The 8,407-nt window shown below is 42.0% G+C and overlaps 1 protein-coding gene across 4 annotated transcripts in view; it reads left to right on the top strand.

Moving 5' to 3' along the window:
* Nucleotides 1–8,407, top strand: part of RREB1 (ras responsive element binding protein 1) — a 143,040-nt gene that overhangs the window by 5,360 nt on the left and 129,273 nt on the right. The gene's annotated exons all lie outside the window — the stretch shown is intronic.

The raw sequence follows: 8,407 nt of genomic DNA, 5'->3' as shown, positions 1-8,407 counted from the left end.
TGCTTCGGGGGGTGCACGCTGGCCAGCCGCCCCTCCATCAAGGTGGCTGGCAGTGAATAGGTGCTGCAGACAAAAGGAGCAGGGGAGGGTGGGGACTGTTTGTTCAGGGTGATTCAAACAAGTAATGCTCTGAGAATTTGAAAGCCCAGTCAAGTCCCGAGCCCGGGGAGCTTGAATGCTTCAGCTGGGATCCCGGAGTGTGGGTGGTGCAGAGGGGGTGGGGGGAGGCCGGGAGGAAAAACTCCCCACAGGCTTTGTCAGACTGGAGACTGAAGAGAAGCCGTCTCAGTGGGGGTAATTAGATAAAGCTGTTAAATGGCCCTATTTGTTTCCCCCCCCTCGCCTGCCTGGCATGTTATAATTCTTCCCCCTCTTTCAGGGACCGTGGGGTGGGAGTGTGTGTGTGTGGGGGGGTTGTTGCAAAAACATTTGTGACTTTTAGGGGCTTAATGGCTTTTAAAATTTCATTTCCCATTAGGGTGCACCTTGGGAAAACTTAATTTTTCACCCTGCTTTTGTGAAGGCCTTTAACAAAGATTTTTGGTTTTTCCCCCGACCATCTAGCACTGGAAAGGATAGGGTGGGCTTATTAACCCGTTTTATAGCTGTGCCAGGGACCCCCAGTGATTGGTAGGGACTCGAGCCTGGGACCCAGAACTTCTGACTCCAGAAGTTCTGCTTTTGAAAGTGTCAGCTTGGCCTCACAGGACTTAGCATTTAAATGCACAGTGCCTGCTTATCTGTGTTTGCGGGTTTTGTTTTTTTTTTTTTTAAGTGAGACCAGATCCTTTTCAGAATAATTTTGAGGTTGAATTTGAAAATGTATAGTAATTAAAAAGAAACTTTAGGTTTTGGCAGCATTTCTGTTGATGAATGTGATTATGTACACTATCTTTTCGGTAGATTTTCTACCTCATGGGGTTGTTGTAAGGGGAAAAAAAAGTGTTCGGGAAAGTAAAAATCTATATATGGCACAAGGTGGTATATTTTGGGTTCAGGAAGCTCTGTGGGTATCCACTCTGGATTTCCGTCCCAGCATTTTGCACACCTCCCATCACCTTAGGCAAAATTTGCCTAGGAGCTCCTGTGCAAACTGGGAGAAATGCAGCACTTTTTGCTTTGAGTGCTGGAGGCAAACAGAACTGGCAGGTTATTTTAATGATGTTCACCTGGGCATGGACAAGAAGGAAAAAGCAGGTCACAAGCCTGGGACACACCCTTTAAAGGAGTGGTTCTCAAGTTGACCCCCAGGGGACATTTTGGCAGTATCTACAGACACTTTTGATGCCACGCCTAGGGGAGGGTGCTACTGACAACTGTGAGTAGAGACCAGGGATGATGCTTAACATCCTACAGTGCACAGGACATTCCCCCACTGCAGAGGATTATCCAGGCCAAAATGTCAATAGACCCAAAGCTGGGAAATCTTGCTTTAAAGGTACAATAGCTGTGCCTGTGTCATATGTACAGGTACATTGGGTGTGTGCCTTCTGTGGCATGTGATATATTTATTTGAAAGTCTCAAATATTATAAAATAAGCTCTTGTTACATGCCTGTGAGATAGCATGGTGGGCAAAGTCAAGGTTGGCAAGTTCAAGGTTTTACAGAAAATTTGGGGTTCGGAGAAGAGTAGTAAGTGGCATTAAATATATGTGCATATCCCACATGGTAAATCAAAATTGTAGAACTCATCTGCCTGGAAAACAAACCAGATTCATTGGTAGCGTGACGCCACTCGGGTAGGTAGCTCAGCTTTCCTAATCACTTCTTCACTTGTTTAGGAAACTTGCTAGGGGGCTGTCATCTGCCGGTTCACCCTCATGTTTTAAGTTATGTGGAGTAAACCTTTTTTTTTAAAGTGTGTGAACTAGCCCTTACTTGCTTGACAGTTAAGGTTTTGCACTTATTTTGTTTTTCAGATTTTTGCAAAATTCTTACCTCACGATCTGTCCTTTTCCCAGAGTAGTTTTTCTGAGCCTTGTTCTTCTGTCTGTACGTCTCCAATGAAGAGAGTGGGTGGCAGACAGCAGTGTGCATGGTTGGAAGAAGTGGGTGGGAAGGATGGGGAGGAGACAGTAATTATGTTCTTGGGACTCCAGAACCTCATACATGAAAAGGTAGTTGATTTAAAAAAGGGGGGGGGGGGTGCAGGGGGTGTATGCAAACTTAAAACTGGATTTTCTCAGACCAGAAATGTCTGGCATAGCGATGGGGGTAGCTCCCTGTCTTGGGTCTCCCTGACAGGCCTATCACAGAGGCAGGAGGGAAAGAGGAAGTCTCTGGGGCACAAGAAGAGGCAGGAAGAGAGGGAGATGGGCATTTGAGAAGGGAGGGCTGGATGTGGGGGAAGGGATATTTGCCCCTTGAATGGCCCGGGATCCCCTTGGTGGTGTGGACGGGCTAGGTGCTCCCACTTACGTACAGAAATGTGTAACACCTGAAAATAGCTTTTGTGTGTGTGTGTGGTAATACATATTCAACACAAGATTTCCCATTTCAGCCTTCGTGTGTCCAGTTTATTGGTTTTAATTACACTGACAATATTGTGCCACCATCACCACCATCTATTACCAAAACTACTCATCACCCCAAACAGAAACTCTACCTGTTAAGCAATAATTCTCCATCCCCCACTCCCCCACCTCTGGTAATCTTTAGTCTACTTTCTGTCTCTGTGAATTTGCTTATTCTGGGTATTCCATATAAATGGAATCATACAATATCTGCCCTTTTGTGTCTGGCTTGTTTCACCCAACATGACGTCTCCAAGGTTCATCCATGTTGTCGCATATACCAGTACTTTATTCCTTTTTATGCCTTAATAATAGTCCTTTGAATGGATACACCGCATTTTGTTTCTCCTTTCATCTGTGGATGGGCACTTGGTTTCTTGCCCCTTTTGACTGTTGTGAATAATGCAGCTATGAACTTGGTGTACAAGTATCTGTTTGAGTCTCTGTTTTCAATTCTTGCGGGTATAGACCTAGAAGTGGAATGGCTGGGTCCTAGGGTAAGTCTGTGCCTAACTTTCTGAAGAACCCCCAAACTGTTTAACACAGCAGCTGCAGAAATGCATAACTCTTGAAGAGAGAATTTTTTATTTTTTAATATCTGAAAACAGTGGACAAACAGTAAGCTCCTGATTCACATCCATGCTGATGGTGCTAGGTAGCCTCACTGCAAAGTCACATTCCCAGTCTGTACCTGGGCATTGAGAGCTGGATCCCTGCAAAATGTCCTGTGGCTTCTGGTACTTTTCTGCCCTCCACTCTGACCTATAAACCAGCAACGCCCATCTCTCTATCTCCGTTTATGGCTTCTTCCGTTTGCCAGCCTTTGGTGTACCCTGCAGGTACCTCACCGTGAACTTGTAAAAATGAAAGTTATCTCCTTTCTGAAAGGCGATCTGAGATGCCACCCTCCACCCAGTCTTCTAGGCTGGAAAAGAACCTCATCGGCATCCATCAGTCTGCACGCTCAGTGTGGGTCCCCCAAACCCTCCTCCCCTAAACCTCTCTCCAGCCCAGCAGGTACGCTGAGCCTCGAGGCCCTCATCCCACCCCACAAGCCTCCTCGGTTAATTTCCTGTGCCCAGTCTCTTCCCCAGCTGCGGTCAGTTCATCCTCCACTTGGCTGCCGGAGTCATGGTCCTCAAAAACTAAAGTGTGCGTGTTGCTTGCCTGCTTGAAAACATCTCTTGGCTCCCTGTTGTCTGCGGGAAGAAATCCAAACTCCTTAGCTTAGCGTACAAGGAACCTTCCAAACTACCCTTTGAGTTCCAGCTCTTGTTATTCGTTTCCACACCACTGCCACGTGGAATAATTTCCTCCTGTCTGTGCTTTTGCAAAGACTGTTCATTCTGTGGGGACTCCCAGCCCTTTTCCCCAGCAAACACTTTTCTTTCAAGACCCATCTCAAATACCACCTGTTCTTGGGAGCGTGGGTCCTCAGGTCAGAATAAAGAAGTCTGACCCTCATCTCTAAATTCGGTCTGTTGCAATTCATCCATTTACATGTTTTCGCCAACTCCTCAAGAATATGGACTAAGATCTTATTCATCTTTTTCCATCTCCTATATCTAGCACAACCATTGTCATAGTTGGTGTTCACTTGATAGTGTGCATTGATTGAATCGATTTTCTGGTATTAAAAAAACAAACTCTGGAGGTTTTGAAGAGGACAGGTTGTTTTTGGAGATGAGCCACCTGGAATTTGGAAACTAAGGTCTAAATCTCGGGACAAATTACGGGAAGGAAGCGGAGCCACAAACCAACATTTCTAGCACACCTATTGTGGGGAGGTTTGGTGCTAGGCTCACTCTGGTTGATGGAAAAGAAGTGTTAAATTGCAGAGACTTAAAAATAAATGTTTGCTTAGCTTAATTTACTCAAAAATTAAATAAAAATTCCTTAATGCCTGATTGTACTGAAAGCTATTGCACTAAGTTCTTCACTAACTGCAGCCACTTTCCGTAGCTCTTTGAAGTTTACATTAAGTTGGAGATATGGGCAAACCTGTGAAAGACCAAATCATTTCAGCGCTCTAATTTGTGGATCCCTTTTCTCTGCTTAGTTTTTATTTCATTAGCGATATATGAGTTAATAGCAGTGTTGGCCTGGGTGTAATTTGACTTCTCTTTTTTCCGTTATTCCTGGAATTTAGAACAACATACCAAACCAAAACACAACAGGTTATGTAGATTTTGCTTTATTTGTGTGCAATATACATACTCGATAAAAGTTGACCATTGATCACATTTATAGATAGAATGATTTTCACTGTTTGAGAGGAACAAAATTTTTTTTGAAAGCAATTTTTTTTATTTAACTTTCTTTTAACAATTATGTAAATCTATTTAAAGATACCAGAAAGGGACATGTGTGGCTGGAGAATGGGGGTGGGAGAGAAGCTTTGCACTCTAGACCCCTTTTGAGCCATGTGAATGTATTTCCTTTTCAATGAATTTTAAATAATTTTTTTTAAACCCTGCATAGTGAAAGGTCTTGCTATCTTTTATGCAGGATAAAATACTAGAATGATTAAAAATACGTTAGTAGCTTTCAGTATTCCTTAATAAGTGCTAACTCCTGCTAACTATAGTTTTTAGGCTCAGATCTGGTAGATACATTCAGATTGAATTTTCTTGGTTTTATTTCTAAATATGCTGGTATATTTTAGTCTCTGATGTGGACACCAGATTTCCTTAAATGTCATTTTCGAGTTCATCTTAGGGCTTTTAATTGTTTGGGAGGATAATGATACAAAAACTGTTCAGTGAACATCTCAAATCGGTTTTCCACAACTCAGTTTGGTTTAAATCTATATGTATTGGATTAAACTGTTGTATTTAAAATTTTAAACCAAGGATAACTTAAAGGTGGCTTAATTTGCACATCCATGAATTTAATTGGTATTTGAATCATGAAAATAAGGTTTCTGAGAAGCATTTATTGTTCCTGAGGCTTCACAGTCCCAATTTTTCTAAAATATACCAAGTACGACTCAGTAGCAGATTCAGTCTCCTTTTGGAAAATGGGCAGTTTTCTGCTGCCACGTTTGCCTGTCGCCATGGTATTATTTTTTATACAGTTTTATTGAGATATATTCACATACCTTATAATCATCCACAGTGTACAATCAACTATTCACAGTGCCATCATGTAGTTGTGCATTCATCACCAGAATCAACTTTTGAACATTTTTCTTACTCCGAAAAAATAAAAAGTAAAAAAGAACACGCAAAACATTCCATGCCCTCTAACCCATGAAGAGTGGTGAAGGGAAGGGAGGAAGGCTCCAGAGAACAGCTTGGACAGAGGCCCTGAGGTTGGAGAAGAGGGTGTGTCCAAAGGAAGCAGAAGATGCAGTGGGTGTACGAAGCTATGAAGGGTTTTTGACCAAGGAGGGGCATGATAAGATTTACATTTCAGAAGATTACCTCCTGCCCGGAGTGGAGAATGAACTGAGAAGATTGGTTAGAAGGCTAATTTTTAAAAAAGCATTTGGTGGCTTGGTGTATGGTAGCAATAGAGATAGGGAGACAAGATGGGTTTATTAGATATGATGTAGGAGGGGGGAAGGCGGTGATAGGTTAGTTGGAGGTGGGTTGAGGAAGGAGAGGGACAGATGCAGAGATGATGCCCAGGGCTCCGACTTGTAGCTGGATGGATGGGGGTGCCTTTCTCTTGAGGTTGAGAATGCTGGATAAAGCAAGGCTTTTGAACAAGGTACGTTAACTACCTCTTAAAGAGTTAAATTTTTATGTTTTTCAATTTTATCGACATTTTACTCTACTTGTACTATGTTTTAGTTAGTTTACACGTGGCATGGATGAAGCATGAAAAATATACTGGGAGAAGTACAGACTCGAAAGTGAGAAATGGAAGTTATGCTCTTACCTGTCCGGAAACAAATGAATGGTTTCCTCCTTTCTTGCCCTCCTCCCCATTTCCTTCCTTCCTTTTAATTTCCTGTTGCCCAAGGGAATGAGGATAATTTCTTGTAGATGGCCTGAGCTTTTGAATGATTTCCAGATGAGATGCACAGTTAAAATCATAAGTGTTCTACATTTTTGTTTTAATGATGTTTTATCAGTTTGACTTGTGAGTACAGGGCTCAGGGGAAGAGGCCTCAGATGAGAACTAAGTTGAGACCCTCACATTTGCATGAGCCTTTTACTTAGGAGCATCAGAAATCCTTTCATGACCTGATTTTCCAAATTGTTTCTTACTTGGAGTCACAAAGGACTTCAGTGGTCATCTGATGCTCTCAGTGTCTTAGAATTACATCAATATTTTCCTTGATCTGTAATCTGTATGAAAACAAAGCCCATGTGGTAAAAAACAAACAAAAACTTGTAAATCTGCTGTGTGCCAGACCCCGCACTAGATTTGTGGATACCAAGGAATGGAACTTGTCTCCACCCAGTGACTGTCTAGCCTGTATTTGAATACCTCTGGTGATGGCAGACTTACTACCCCCCACCCCCAGGCAGTTCTTGGGTTTTTATTGCATTAACCTTTTATTTTTTTTGTTGTGGCAAACATAATCTTTGTGGAACAAGACAGAAAGTGACTTGCCTTCAACTGAGTTGGTAATAACAGAACATTGCCTTGTGCATTTAGTCAGGTAAGGGAAGCAATGTGGACTCTAAACCTCAGAGCTCCATCTGTGCTCTGAGCTAGTTAAGAGTCATCACCCATAAGAGTCACCACCTTCAGTTACTCTCTACTGTGCTAAAATGTCTGCCTTACCAGTCCCCAAAGTCAACCCCTTGCGTGTGAGTTTGAGCTCCTCCGTTTTAGATGACCTCACAAAAGACTATTATCAGGATTCCTGGATTTGGGTAATATTTCCTCTTTGGTCATCCACATGACTCATCAGAATCTGAGGTGAGCTCCGGCATGCCCCAAAGATGCTTCTGTTTTATGGTATCAGTCCTGACTGATGAAAACCTGAGCTTTCCATCAGGGCTTAGATAGCACTGGTTGTTTGCCCACATTGGGGAGAACCTGCTCTCCCGTCTCTTGCAACCATAATTCCCCTTACAACAGTCACTACATTTTATTCTAAATCTAGATTTGATATGATGAACTGAATCAGTGGCAAAAGCTCAACAAAGGTTTATCCCGCTTCCACTTCTTCTTTTTAAAACTGAGTTGAAGCATGTTTTTTGAAAATTTAAATGTTGAGGAACAATACAAGTAACTCAGAGTTCATTCGCTCATCGTGGCCCAAGCAGGTGAGTGGCTTTGGAAGTCTAATAAGGAGTTTGTTATAAATATAATGTACTAGATAATTGCCTTGGCAATGAATATCCAAAATTGATGTCCACAGAACATTCGTAACCAATTTCAGGTAACAAATGCATATAAGCTCACTTTTGGAGAATGCTTCCACAGTTTCTAATATTTTAAATGGTGCTGGAAAGTGGAAAGGCATGCAATCTGTTGGGTGACTTATTTTTTCTTACATGTTTTGAGTATTTGCATCACACTATGGTGTCATTTTTTAAAGCGCTTGGTGTTACGTTTAAGCTTTGGGGTTTTGGAATGTCTAATATTTGAGTATCTTCTGGCTTTATTAGACCATCTGTTGTTTTAAGAGTATGTGAGTAGAAGTTGAATGTATTTTATGTAATGTTCCTGAGGAGATTGCGGAAATAAGTTAATAAAGTGATAAATGCTTGGGAATTCTAGGGAGACTTCATAGAAGTTCCTAGTGATGTTAGGCCAGTTCATGCAATACTTCTTAAGAATGTCTATAATATGTCCCTTCTTTTTTTTGGGACCCAAAGCCATTGTTATTGCTAAGAATATGGCACTGTGATACCTGTTATAAAAGTTACCCTTTTCCTCCAGAAAGTGGATGCTCTCCTTTCGAGCAAGTAAGTGCTGTGCGCCTTTA

The sequence above is a fragment of the Choloepus didactylus genome, chromosome 7 (assembly GCF_015220235.1).
Source record: "Choloepus didactylus isolate mChoDid1 chromosome 7, mChoDid1.pri, whole genome shotgun sequence".
In the NCBI taxonomy this organism is placed as follows: Eukaryota; Metazoa; Chordata; class Mammalia; order Pilosa; family Megalonychidae; genus Choloepus; species Choloepus didactylus.
The sequence above is the reverse complement of the archived record's forward strand: the minus strand, read 5'-3'. Positions and strand labels throughout refer to the sequence as shown.